This window comes from Anomaloglossus baeobatrachus, chromosome 9 (genome assembly GCF_048569485.1).
Source record: "Anomaloglossus baeobatrachus isolate aAnoBae1 chromosome 9, aAnoBae1.hap1, whole genome shotgun sequence".
Taxonomy (NCBI): Eukaryota; Metazoa; Chordata; class Amphibia; order Anura; family Aromobatidae; genus Anomaloglossus; species Anomaloglossus baeobatrachus.
The window spans coordinates 7572517-7586711 of NC_134361.1; the positions used below are offsets into that span (position 1 = coordinate 7572517).

At 51.2% G+C, this 14195-nt stretch overlaps 1 protein-coding gene across 1 annotated transcript in view; it reads left to right on the plus strand.

Moving 5' to 3' along the window:
• The first annotated feature begins 10768 nt into the window (after positions 1-10768).
• TNMD (tenomodulin) overlaps positions 10769-14195 on the plus strand; it is a 120829-nt gene continuing 117402 nt past the window's right edge. Inside the window, exon 1 of the mRNA XM_075322369.1 lies at positions 10769-10800. The gene's annotated coding sequence lies outside the window, so the exon portion shown is untranslated. The remainder of the gene's footprint in view (positions 10801-14195) is intronic.

The following is a 14195-nucleotide window of genomic DNA, read 5'->3' on the forward strand; positions in this document are numbered from 1 at the left end:
ACCGTGCTTTTCTTTGTGGGCACTGTGTCAGGATTTCTGATACTGTATTTACACCATATTGTATGAATTTTCCCAATATTATTTGCATTATCTTCATTTTGTCCTTAATCTGTAGCTGCTGGGTAGCAGATTGGAGCTCGGCCATTCCTGATCTACCCCTCGTCTCTTCCTGATTTCCCCCCCGGCTCATCCTGATCTTCCCCCGGCTCATCCTGTTTTTCCCCAGCTCTCCCTGATCTTCCCCTCGGCTCTTCCTGATCTTCTCCCCGGCCCTTCCTGATCCCCCCCCCTGGCTTTTCCTGATTTTCCCCCCGGCCCTTCCTGATCTTTATCTTCCCCCGGTTCTTCTTTTTGATCTCGCTCCGGCTCTTCCTGATCTTCCCCCCGACCCTTCCTGATCTACCCCCCGGCTCTTCCTGATCTTCCCCCCGACCCTTCCTGATCTACCCCATCGGCTCTTCCTGATCTTCCTGCCGGCCCTTCCTGATCTTCCCCCTGGCCCTTCCTGATCTTCCCCCTGGCTCTTCCTGATCTTCCCCCTGGCCCTTCCTGATCTTCCCCCCTGGCTCTCCCTGATCTTCCCCCTGGCCCTTCCTGATCTTCCCCCTGGCCCTTCCTGATCTTCCCCCCTGGCTCTTCCTGATCTTCCTGCCGGCCCTTCCTGATCTTCCCCCTGGCCCTTCCTGATCTTCCCCCTGGCTCTTCCTGATCTTCCCCCCGGCTCTTTCTGATCTTCCCCCCGGCTCTTCCTGATCTTCCCCCCCGGCTCTTCCTGATCTTCCCCCCGGCTCTTCCTGATCTTCCCCCCGGCTCTTCCTGATCTACCCCTCCCCCCCCCCGACTTTTCCTGATCTTCCCCCAGGCCCTTCCTGATCTTCCTGCTGGCTCTTCCTGATATTCACCCTGACCCTTCCTGATCTTTTTGTCGGATCTTCCCCCAGGCTCTTCCTGATCTAACCCCGAAGCTTTACTGATCTTCCCCTCAACTCTTTCTGATCTTCCCCCCGACACTTCCTGATCTTCCCCCCGTCCCTTCCTGCTCTTTACCCCAGCCCTTCCTGATCTTCGGTCTTCTCCATCGGCCCTTCCTGATCTTCCCCCCAGCTCTTCCTAATCTTTCCCCCGGCTTTTCCTGATGTTCACTCCGGCCCTTTCTGATCTCCCCCCCCGGATTTTCCTGATCTTCCCTCCGGCTTTTCCTGATCTTCACCCTGGCTTTTTCTGATCTCCCCCCGGTCCTTCATGATCTTCCCCCCGTTTCTTCCTAATCTTCCCCCCTGCTCATCCTAATCTTTACCCCGGCTCTTCCTGATCTTTACTCCAACTCTTCGTGATCTCTCCCCGGCCCTTTCTGATCTTCCCCCCGGCCCTTTCTGATCTTCTCTCCAGCTTTTCCTGATCTTCCCTAGCTTTTTGTGATCTCCCCCCGGTCCTTCATGATCTTCCCCCCGTCTCTTCCTAATCTTCCCCCCTGCTCATCCTAATCTTTACCCCGGCTCTTCCTGATCTTTACCCCAACTCTACTTATTCTCTCCCTGCCTCTTGCTGATCTTCCCCTCTGGGTTTTCCTGATCTTCCCCCCGGCCCTTTCTGATCTTCTCTCCAGCTTTTCCAGATCTTCCCCTCCGGCTTTTCCTGATCTTCCCCTCCGGCTTTTCCTGATCTTCCCCTCCGGCTTTTCCAGATCTTCCCCGCTGTTATACTCAGACATGATTTCCCAAGTACATAAGATTCAATTTCATTAATAACAATAACCTGAAATAAAACCTTTATTTTATTTCCCAAAAATGTGCAGTCGGCACCGGTGCAGCCGCCCGTGAAGTGTCAGGCAGGCGAATGATTGATAATGACTCGTAAAAAACAATATTAGAATCCAGAGCGGCCGCTATTGACTGGGAACAGTTTGTACTTACTCCGTGTCTGTGTTCATTTGGTATTTTATTGTCACATTGTTAGTGAAGTGCGGAATATACTGTATGTGGGAGTGAGTGCAGAAAGCTGAATAACAGCGGACTGCTGCACCGGAGGAGCACGACGTGACACCACCGCCGACGCCGCACAAGGCACAGACGATGGGTTCGGAGGAGCACGAGGTGACGACGACGCACAAGGCACAGACGATGGGTTCGGAGGAGCACGAGGTGACGACGCCGCACAAGGCACAGACGATGGGTTCGGAGGAGCACGAGGTGACGACGACGCACAAGGCACAGACGATGGGTTTGTTTTCATCTCAAAATCAACAATAAGAGCAAAAGAGGTGAAACTCCTGAAATGTGTAGAACGACGGTGGTTTAGTCAATGAGATTATTTCTACCATTAAAATTAGGCAGATGTGTAGCACGACGGTGGCAGATTTATGATGTTTCCGGTCTCCATAGCCCCCCATTATGGCTCCCCAGATGGCTCCCCAGAGGGAGCTCGCTGAAAAGTAGCTGTATCCTCTTATTGAGGCTGCAGAAATGTATGTGTACAGAGCTCCCCTAGTGATGTTATTTCTCTTAAAGGGACCTGTCCTCTGATTCAGCTGCATGCGGTATGAACTGTATCTTTGCTGGACAGAGCACTGATACATGACGTTCTGGGGTGGAAAATCTTTTTACAGGCACTCCTTGTGTAGCCGATATATAACATATATAGAATTTCCAGCAGCCATCACTAGAGGGAGCTCACTGTGTGCACGATGGTTAAATTCATGGCTACAGTATTCACTTAGCTCATCAGCTCCCCCTAGTGGTGGCTGCACAGACAGAGTTTCTGTTACTTTTAGTTTCCCAGTTGGGCCTGGTTGTCTTCCTATGTGGCAATGTCAAACTTGGTTGCGTAACCAGTGCCCACCAGTAAATCTCCACTGAAATATATGGAAAATGTGACGGATTGATGGTTGGGGGACAGTGGACGGACATTCTTCTGGAAAAGTGTGGGAGCATAAAAGACAAAATGGTGCAGGGTCATTTTAGGTTAGGAGTGCTGTGGAGATTAGGGGTCACGAATGGGAGAGAAAATGGTGGGGTTTGTGGGGAGGCAGGGACATGCATGGAGAAAGTAAAAGGGGCTCATGAGGGTGGGCACAAAAGTACTGGGGGCTGAAGAGGTGGGATCCATGGAAGGCGCAGACTGTGTCATTGTGAGGAGAAGGAGCCTGATCTCCAGGGTCCCCAACTTCACTTTTTACTTTTTCTGGACAGTTTATGAAAAAATCACGGACAGACAATATATTTTACGGACACATTGTAAAACCATAATAAATAGTGATAATAAGCGATCGTTGTCTGCAGCCGTTATCCTGATATCAGACGTCAGCCACAGTCTCTGGGAGACGAGAATAAGGGCGGTGTCACACGCTACGATATGTGTAACACACGGAATCCTGATATCAGACGTCAGCCGCAGTCACTGGGAGACGAGAATAAGGGCGGAGTCACACGCTACAATATGTGTAACACACGGAATCCTGATATCAGACGTCAGCCGCAGTCACTGGGAGACGAGAATAAGGGCGGAGTCACACGCTACAATATGTGTAACACACGGAATCCTGATATCAGACGTCAGCCGCAGTCTCTGGGAGACGAGAATAAGGGCGGAGTCACACGCTGCGATATGTGTAACACACGGAATCCTGATATCACACGTCAGCCGCAGTCACTGGGAGACGAGAATAAGGGCGGCGTCACACGCTACGATATGTGTAACACACGGAATCCTGATATCACACGTCAGCCGCAGTCACTGGGAGACAAGAATAAGGGCGGCGTCACACGCTACGATATGTGTAACACACGGAATCCTGATATCACACGTCAGCCGCAGTCACTGGGAGACAAGAATAAGGGCGGCGTCACACGCTACGATATGTGTAACACACGGAATCCTGATATCAGACGTCAGCCGCAGTCTCTGGGAGACGAGAATAAGGGCGGAGTCACACGCTGCGATATGTGTAACACACGGAATCCTGATATCACACGTCAGCCGCAGTCTCTGGGAGACGAGAATAAGGGCGGAGTCACACGCTACGATATGTGTAACACACGGAATCCTGATATCAGACGTCAGCCGCAGTCACTGGGAGACGAGAATAAGGGCGGAGTCACACGCTACAATATGTGTAACACACGGAATCCTGATATCAGACGTCAGCCGCAGTCTCTGGGAGACGAGAATAAGGGCGGCGTCACACGCTACGATATGTGTAACACACGGAATCCTGATATCAGACGTCAGCCGCAGTCTCTGGGAGATGAGAATAAGGGCGGCGTCACATGCTACGATATGTGTAACACACGGAATCCTGATATCAGACGTCAGCCGCAGTCACTGGGAGACGAGAATAAGGGCGGCGTCACACGCTACGATATGTGTAACACACGGAATCCTGATATCAGACGTCAGCCGCAGTCTCTGGGAGATGAGAATAAGGGCGGCGTCACACGCTACGATATGTGTAACACACGGAATCCTGATATCAGACGTCAGCCGCAGTCTCTGGGAGATGAGAATAAGGGCGGTGTCACACGCTACAATATGTGTAACACACGGAATCCTGATATCAGACATCAGCCGCAGTCACTGGAAGACGAGAATAAGGGCGGAGTCACACACTACGATATGTGTAACACACGGAATCCTGATATCAGACATCAGCCGCAGTCACTGGGAGATGAGAATAAGGGCGGCGTCACACGCTACGATATGTGTAACACACGGAATCCTGATATCAGACGTCAGCCGCAGTCACTGGGAGACGAGAATAAGGGCGGAGTCACACACTACGATATGTGTAACACACGGAATCCTGATATCAGACGTCAGCCGCAGTCTCTGGGAGACGAGAATAAGGGCGGCGTCACACGCTACGATATGTGTAACACACGGAATCCTGATATCAGACGTCAGCCGCAGTCACTGGGAGACGAGAATAAGGGCGGCGTCACACGCTACGATATGTGTAACACACGGAATCCTGATATCAGACGTCAGCCGCAGTCTCTGGGAGACGAGAATAAGGGCGGCGTCACACGCTACGATATGTGTAACACACGGAATCCTGATATCAGACATCAGCCGCAGTCACTGGGAGATGAGAATAAGGGCGGCGTCACACGCTACGATATGTGTAACACACGGAATCCTGATATCAGACGTCAGCCGCAGTCTCTGGGAGACGAGAATAAGGGCGGCGTCACACGCTACGATATGTGTAACACACGGAATCCTGATATCAGACGTCAGCCGCAGTCTCTGGGAGACGAGAATAAGGGCGGAGTCACACGCTACGATATGTGTAACACACGGAATCCTGATATCAGACGTCAGCCGCAGTCTCTGGGAGACGAGAATAAGGGCGGAGTCACACGCTACGATATGTGTAACACACGGAATCCTGATATCAGACGTCAGCCGCAGTCTCTGGGAGACGAGAATAAGGGCGGCGTCACACGCTACGATATGTGTAACACACGGAATCCTGATATCAGACGTCAGCCGCAGTCACTGGGAGACGAGAATAAGGGCGGAGTCACACGCTACGATATGTGTAACACACGGAATCCTGATATCAGACGTCAGCCGCAGTCTCTGGGAGACGAGAATAAGGGCGGCGTCACACGCTACGATATGTGTAACACACGGAATCCTGATATCAGACGTCAGCCGCAGTCTCTGGGAGACGAGAATAAGGGCGGTGTCACACGCTACAATATGTGTAACACACGGAATCCTGATATCAGACGTCAGCCGCAGTCACTGGGAGACGAGAATAAGGGCGGCGTCACACACTACGATATGTGTAACACACGGAATCCTGATATCAGACGTCAGCCGCAGTCTCTGGGAGACGAGAATAAGGGCGGCGTCACACGCTACGATATGTGTAACACACGGAATCCTGATATCAGACGTCAGCCGCAGTCACTGGGAGACGAGAATAAGGGCGGTGGCACACGCTACGATATGTGTAACACACGGAATCCTGATATCAGACGTCAGCCGCAGTCTCTGGGAGACGAGAATAAGGGCGGAGTCACACGCTACGATATGTGTAACACACGGAATCCTGATATCAGACGTCAGCCGCAGTCTCTGGGAGACGAGAATAAGGGCGGCGTCACACGCTACAATATGTGTAACACACGGAATCCTGATATCAGACGTCAGCCGCAGTCACTGGGAGACGAGAATAAGGGCGGCGTCACACGCTACAATATGTGTAACACACGGAATCCTGATATCAGACGTCAGCCGCAGTCACTGGGAGACGAGAATAAGGGCGGCGTCACACGCTACGATATGTGTAACACACGGAATCCTGATATCAGACGTCAGCCGCAGTCACTGGGAGACGAGAATAAGGGCGGAGTCACACGCTACGATATGTGTAACACACGGAATCCTGATATCAGACGTCAGCCGCAGTCACTGGGAGACGAGAATAAGGGCGGCGTCACACGCTACAATATGTGTAACACACGGAATCCTGATATCAGACGTCAGCCGCAGTCACTGGGAGACGAGAATAAGGGCGGTGGCACACGCTACGATATGTGTAACACACGGAATCCTGATATCAGACGTCAGCCGCAGTCTCTGGGAGACGAGAATAAGGGCGGCGTCACACGCTACGATATGTGTAACACACGGAATCCTGATATCAGACGTCAGCCGCAGTCACTGGGAGACGAGAATAAGGGCGGCGTCACACGCTACGATATGTGTAACACACGGAATCCTGATATCAGACGTCAGCCGCAGTCACTGGGAGACGAGAATAAGGGCGGCGTCACACGCTACAATATGTGTAACACACGGAATCCTGATATCAGACGTCAGCCGCAGTCACTGGGAGACGAGAATAAGGGCGGAGTCACACGCTACGATATGTGTAACACACGGAATCCGTGACCCCGACGACATATCGCCCGATACATCGCAGCGTGTGATGCCCGCCTAATCTGGAGAAGGTTCAACAGCCGCAAAAAATCACAGACGCCATAAAAAAATACGGACAGAGCAAAAAAAGGGCCGTATCTTCCGGACTGGGATTTCTGGCCGCCCTGATCTCCGTCTGACACGGGGTTGTTACACACGAGCTCAGGGTCACCCTCGCACCTTCTCAGCTAATATACTAAAAATGGGGAAAAGTGGACTTCTGCAGCTGGTTCTTGACCTTGCTGACAAGTCCCGGATCTTCTGGGTCGGGCTCCTCGGGGGCTCCTCGGTGATGGCACCAGATTGGCACAAGACGCAGGCGAGGCGTCAGTTCCTTATTTCACAGTCTTATAACATGTGTTACTTAAACAGAATCTTCATTTTATCCCAAACACTCGGAGCGTCGCTGGTACCTGTCGTGTTCTGTTTACTCTCTCCACACGGATCAGACGCGACGCCAGATGTTCTTTTTAAGAGAAACCTGAGATATTTACAGACATTTTACGGTCCCTTCATGTCAGTGCACATTATAAGCTGGTAAATACCTGAGAACGTGCGATCCACAGATCCCGGCCCGAGATCAAACACGTCTCAGGCTTATACACTCATCCCTAATGGATCCAGCAAGTGTCAAACGTGTAAAAATGTGCAAAAGAGTCATCAAGACCGAGAGAAAATCAGCGAGAGCTCGGGAGAAGCTGAGCCGCCGCATTATCCTCCCGCCACACTACAGTCATCTCAATCTCTACTTCCTTCCTCCCTCACTCTCTTCCTCCCGTCCTTCCTTCCCCCTTCTTCACTCTCTCCCTTCCATCCTTCCTGACTTACTTCTCTCCTTCCTTCCTTCTTTCCTTCCTCCCTCACTCTCTTCCTCCCGTCCTTCCCCCTTCTTCACTCTCTCCCTTCCATCCTTCCTGACTTACTTCTCTCCTTCCTTCCTTCTTTCCTTCCTCCCTCACTCTCTTCCTCCCGTCCTTCCCCCTTCTTCACTCTCTCCCTTCCATCCTTCCTGACTTACTTCTCTCCTTCCTTCCTTCTTTCCTTCCTCCCTGACTCTCTTCCTCCCGTCCTTCCCCCTTCTTCACTCTCTCCCTTCCATCCTTCCTGACTTACTTCTCTCCTTCCTTCCTTCTTTCCTTCCTCCCTCACTCTCTTCCTCCCGTCCTTCCCCCTTCTTCACTCTCTCCCTTCCATCCTTCCTGACTTACTTCTCTCCTTCCTTCCATCCTCCCCCACTCTATTGCTTCCGTCTTTCCTTCCTCCCTTCCTTTCAACCTCCCTCCTCTTTTCCTTCCTTCCTCCTTCCTTCCTTTCTTCCTCCCTCCCTCCCCCTCGCCCTTCCATCCTTCCTCCCTTATTTCTCTCCTTCCTTACTTCCCCTTCCTTCTTTCCATCCTCCCCCCTCTCTTCCTTCCTTTCTTCCTTCCTTCCTTCCTTTCTTCCTTCCTTTCTTCCTTCCTTTCTTCCTTCCTTCCTTTCTTCCTTCCTTCTTTTCTTCCTTCCTTTCTTCCTTCCTTCCTCCTCTCTTCCTTCCTTTCTTCCTTCCTTTCTTCCTTCCTTCCTCCTCTCTTCCTTCCTTTCTTCCTTCCTTTCTTCCTTCCTTCCTCCTCTCTTCCTTCCTTTCTTCCTTCCTTTCTTCCTTCCTTTCTTCCTTCCTTTCTTTCTTCCTTTCTTCCTTCCTTCCTCCTCTCTTCCTTCCTTTCTTCCTTTCTTCCTTCCTTTCTTCCTTCCTTTCTTTCTTCCTTGCTTCCTTCCTCCCTCCTCTCTTCCTTCCTTCCTTCCTTTCTTCCTTCCTTCCTCCTCTCTTCCTTCCTTTCTTCCTTCCTTTCTTTCTTCCTTTCTTCCTCCTCTCTTCCTTCCTTTCTTCCTCTCTTCCTTCCTTGCTTCCTTCCTTTCTTCCTTCCTTTCTTCCTTCCTCCTCTCTTCCTTCTTTTCTTCCTTTCTTCCTTCCTTTCTTCCTTCCTTTCTTCCTTCCTTCCTTCCTTTCTTCCTTCCTTTCTTCCTTCCTTTCTTTCTTCCTTTCTTCCTTCCTTCCTCCTCTCTTCCTTCCTTTCTTCCTCTCTTCCTTCCTTGCTTCCTTTCTTCCTTCCTTTCTTCCTTCCTTCCTTCCTTTCTTCCTTCCTTCCTCCTCTCTTCCTTCCTTTCTTCCTTCCTTTCTTCCTTCCTTTCTTCCTTCTCTCTTCCTTCCTTTCTTCCTTCCTTTCTTCCTTTCTTCCTCCTCTCTTCCTTCCTTTCTTCCTCTCTTCCTTCCTTGCTTCCTTCCTTTCTTCCTTCCTTTCTTCCTTCCTCCTCTCTTCCTTCTTTTCTTCCTTTCTTCCTTCCTTTCTTCCTTCCTTTCTTCCTTCCTTCCTCCTCTCTTCCTTCCTTTCTTCCTTCCTTTCTTTCTTCCTTTCTTCCTTCCTTCCTCCTCTCTTCCTTCCTTTCTTCCTCTCTTCCTTCCTTGCTTCCTTTCTTCCTTCCTTTCTTCCTTTCTTCCTTCCTTTCTTCCTTCCTTCCTCCTCTCTTCCTTCCTTTCTTCCTTCCTTTCTTCCTTCCTTGCTTCCTTCCTTCCTTCTCTCTTCCTTCCTTTCTTCCTTCCCTGCTCCCACCCCTTCTCTTGGAATTCTCCTCGCATCATTCCTCTTTTATTTATTCTTATTATTACATTTCTTCTTACTCAGTGACCCCACACGTTATCACCTCCTCGCAGCGAGCAGAGATCTAGAATGTTCTTAATTGTAGCACTTAATGTACAGCAGTTATTGGCTACATCCTGATTAGATCCTGTCCACACTTTGCACAATCTCTTCTTGTTGAAAACACCCCAGGGCAAAAACCTCCTGCTGTGACCCAAGAGATCGGCTGTGATCTGTACAACCCGAGATTGGCTGTGATCTGTGAGGCCCCAGAGATCGGTTGTGATCTGTACAACCCCAGAGATCGGCTGTGATCTGTACAACCCCAGAGATCGGCTGTGATCTGTGCAGCCCCAGAGATCGGCTGTGATCTGTGCAGCCCCAGAGATCGGCTGTGATCTGTGCAGCCCCAGAGATCGGCTGTGATCTGTGCAGCCCCAGAGATCGCTGTGATCTGTGCAGCCCCAGAGATCGGCTGTGATCTGTGCAGCCCCAGAGATCGGCTGTGATCTGTGCAGCTGCCCAAGAGATCGGCTGTGATCTGTGCAGCTGCCCCAGAGATCGGCTGTGATCTGTGCAGCCCCAGAGATCGGCTGTGATCTGTGCAGCCCCAGAGATCGGCTGTGATCTGTGCAGCTGCCCCAGAGATCGGCTGTGATCTGTGCAGCTGCCCCAGAGATCGGCTGTGATCTGTGCAGCTGCCCCAGAGATCGGCGGTGATCTGTGCAGCTGCCCCAGAGATCGGCGGTGATCTGTGAGGCCCGAGATCGGCTGTGATCTGTGCAGCCCCAGAGATCGGCTGTGATCTATGCAGCTGCCCCAGAGATCGGCTGTGATCTGTGCAGCTGCCCCAGAGATCGGCGGTGATCTGTGCAGCTGCCCCAGAGATCGGCGGTGATCTGTGAGGCCCGAGATCGGCTGTGATCTGTGCAGCTGCCCCAGAGATCGGCTGTGATCTATGCAGCTGCCCCAGAGATCGGCTGTGATCTGTGCAGCTGCCCCAGAGCTGGAGGGCCGCACCCGGAGCTATGGCCCCTCAGGGCTGAACTGGAGCGATCCGCTGTACAGCGTTGCAGGGGCGGAGGAGAACTGACCAGCTCCTGCCCAGACGGAAGACAACACCCGGCTGCTATTGGTACGGGACCTGCGATGATGTCATGCACATGTGACCCAAATGGGAGGAGACACAGTTTTGCTGCTCAGTAAGTGCAGCAGATGGAGGAGGAGAAGCTAAAGGATGTATGAGATGTGACAGGTAATGAGAGGACAGGGGGACATGGGGGGCGCAGACTGTGACAGAGGGGTGTTTGGGAGAGGTGTAAGGGGGTGCAGGGTGTGTGAGATGGGGGAAGATCTATATAATCCCTCTCACCCCTCTCTATATCACCCCTCTCTATATCACCCCTTTCACCCCTCTCTATATCACCCCTCCCACCCCTCTCTATATCACCCCTCCCACCCCTCTCTATATCACCCCTCCCACCCCTCTCTATATCACCCCTCCCACCCCTCTCTATATCACCCCTCTCTATATCACCCCTCTCTATATAATCCCTCTCACCCCTCTCTATATCACCCCTCTCTATATAGCTCCTCTCACCCCTCTCTATATCACCCCTCTCTATATAGCTCCTCTCACCCCTCTCTATATCACCCCTCTCTATATAGCTCCTCTCACCCCTCTCTATATCACCCCTCTCACCCTTCTCTATATCACCCTTCTCTATATCACTCCTCTCTATATCACCCCTATCTATATCACCCCTCTCTATATAATCCCTCTCACCCCTCTCTATATCACCCCTCTCTATATAGCTCCTTTCACCCCTCTCTATATCACCCCTTTCACCCCTCTCTATATCACCCTTCTCACCCCTCTCTATATCACCCGTCTCACCCCTCTCTATATCACCCCTCTCACCCCTCTCTATATCACCCCTCTCACCCCTCTCTATATCGCCCTTCTCACCCCTCTCTATATCACCCCTCCCACCCCTCTCTATATCACCCTTCTCACCCCTCTCTATATCACCCCTCCCACCCCTCTCTATATCACCCTTCTCACCCCTCTCTATATCACCCTTCTCACCCCTCTCTATATCACCCCTCTCACCCCTCTCTATATCACCCCTCCCACCCCTCTCTATATCACCCCTCTCACCCCTCTCTATATCACCCTTCTCACCCCTCTCTATATCACCCCTCCCACCCCTCTCTATATCACCCTTCTCACCCCTATCTATATCACCCCTCCCACCCCTCTCTATATCACCCTTCTCACCCCTCTCTATATCACCCCTCCCACCCCTCTCTAAATCACCCCTCACACCTCTCTAAATCACCCCTCTCTATATCACCCTTCTCACCCCTATCTATAGCACCCTTCTCACCCCTCTCTATATCACCCCTCTCACCCTTCTCTATATCACCCCTCTCACCCTTCTCTATATCACCCCTCCCACCCCTCTCTATATCACCCTTCTCTATATCACCCTTCTCTATATCACCCCTCTCTATATCACCCCTCTATATATCACCCTTCTCTATATCACCCCTCTCTATATCACTCCTCTCTCTATATCACCCTTCTCTATATCACCCCTCCCACCCCTCTCTATATCACCCTTCTCTATATCACCCTTCTCTATATCACCCCTCTCTATATCACCCCTCTATATATCACCCTTCTCTATATCACCCCTCTCTATATCACTCCTCTCTCTATATCACCCTTCTCTATATCACCCCTCTCTATATCACTCCTCTCTCTATATCACCCTTCTCTATATTACCCCTCCCACCCCTCTCTATATCACCCCTCTCACCCTTTTCTATATCACCCCTCTCTATATCACCCCTCTCTCTATATCACCCTTCTCTATATCACCCCTCTCACCCTTCTCTATATCACTCCACTCACCTCTCTATATCATACCTCTCACCCCTCTCTATATCACCCTTCTCTATATCACCCCTCTCTATATTACCCCTCTCTATATCACCTCTCTCACCCCTCTCTATATCACCCTTCTCTATATCACCCCTCTCACCCTTCTCTATATCACCCCTCTCACCCTCACCCTCAAAGTTATACTTAGCAATTAGAATGGAAAGAAGAGGTGGTATAATGGGGGGGGTATAATGGGAGGGTATAATGGGAGGGTATAATGGGGGGGTATAATGGGGGGGTATAATGGGGTGGTATAATGGGGGGGTATAATGGGGGGGTATAATGGGGGGTATAATGGGGTGCGCCCCCTGAGTGGCTGCAGCCGGACCCCCCTGGACAGACGCTTCCCCTTGTGTCTCGCACTGACCTGAGATCCAGATGTTGTGTATTATCAGACACCTGAAGCAGCGTCTTCCATCCATTGTGCGAGGAGCGAAGCCTGGAATTTCCATCAGAGGACGTCACCCGCCGCAGCCGAGCGGTCCCCCAGGTTCCCAAGACTCCGGAGCTGGAAGAGGAATCACACTCATGTGTCTATAGAGGAAAGTCACCGGTCACCCGGGAGTGTGAGATCCTCTCATCACTGGGTGTGAATACTTCTGCACCTATTCATCATCAATGTATCACACCGGGGACTGCGAGATCCTCCCATCACTGGGTGTGAATACTTCTGCATCTATTCATCATCAATGTATCACACCCGGGAGTGTGAGATCCTCCCATCACTGGGTGTGAATACTTCTGCACCTATTCATCATCAATGTATCACACCCAGGACTGCGAGATCCTCCCATCACTGGGTGTGAATACTGCTGCACCTATTCATCATCAATGTATCACACCCGGGACTGTGAGATCCTCCCATCACTGGGTGTGAATACTTCTGCATCTATTCATCATCAATGTATCACACCCGGGACTGCGAGATCCTCCCATCACTGGGTGTGAATACTGCTGCACCTATTCATCATCAATGTATCACACCCGGGACCGTGAGATCCTCCCATCACTGGGTGTGAATACTTCTGCATCTATTCATCATCAATGTATCACACCCAGGACTGTGAGATCCTCCCATCACTGGGTGTGAATACTTCTGCACCTATTCATCATCAATGTATCACACCCAGGACTGCGAGATCCTCCCATCACTGGGTGTGAATACTGCTGCACCTATTCATCATCAATGTATCACACCCGGGACCGTGAGATCCTCCCATCACTGGGTGTGAATACTTCTGCATCTATTCATCATCAATGTATCACACCCAGGACTGCAAGATCCTCCCATCACTGGGTGTGAATACTTCTGCACCTATTCATCATCAATGTATCACACCCAGGACTGCAAGATCCTCCCATCACTGGGTGTGAATACTTCTGCACCTATTCATCATCAATGTATCACACCCGGGACTGTGAGATCCTCCCATCACTGGGTGTGAATACTTCTGCATCTATTCATCATCAATGTATCACACCCAGGACAGTGAGATCCTCCCATCACTGGGTGTGAATACTTCTACATCTATTCATCATCAATGTATCACACCCGGCACCATGAGATCCTCCCATCACTGGGTGTGAATACTTCTGCACCTATTCATCATGAATGTATCACACTCTGCCCCTCTCTTGTCACACTCTGCCCCCTCTCTCACACTCTGCCCCTCTCTTTTCACACTCGCCCCCCTCTGTCA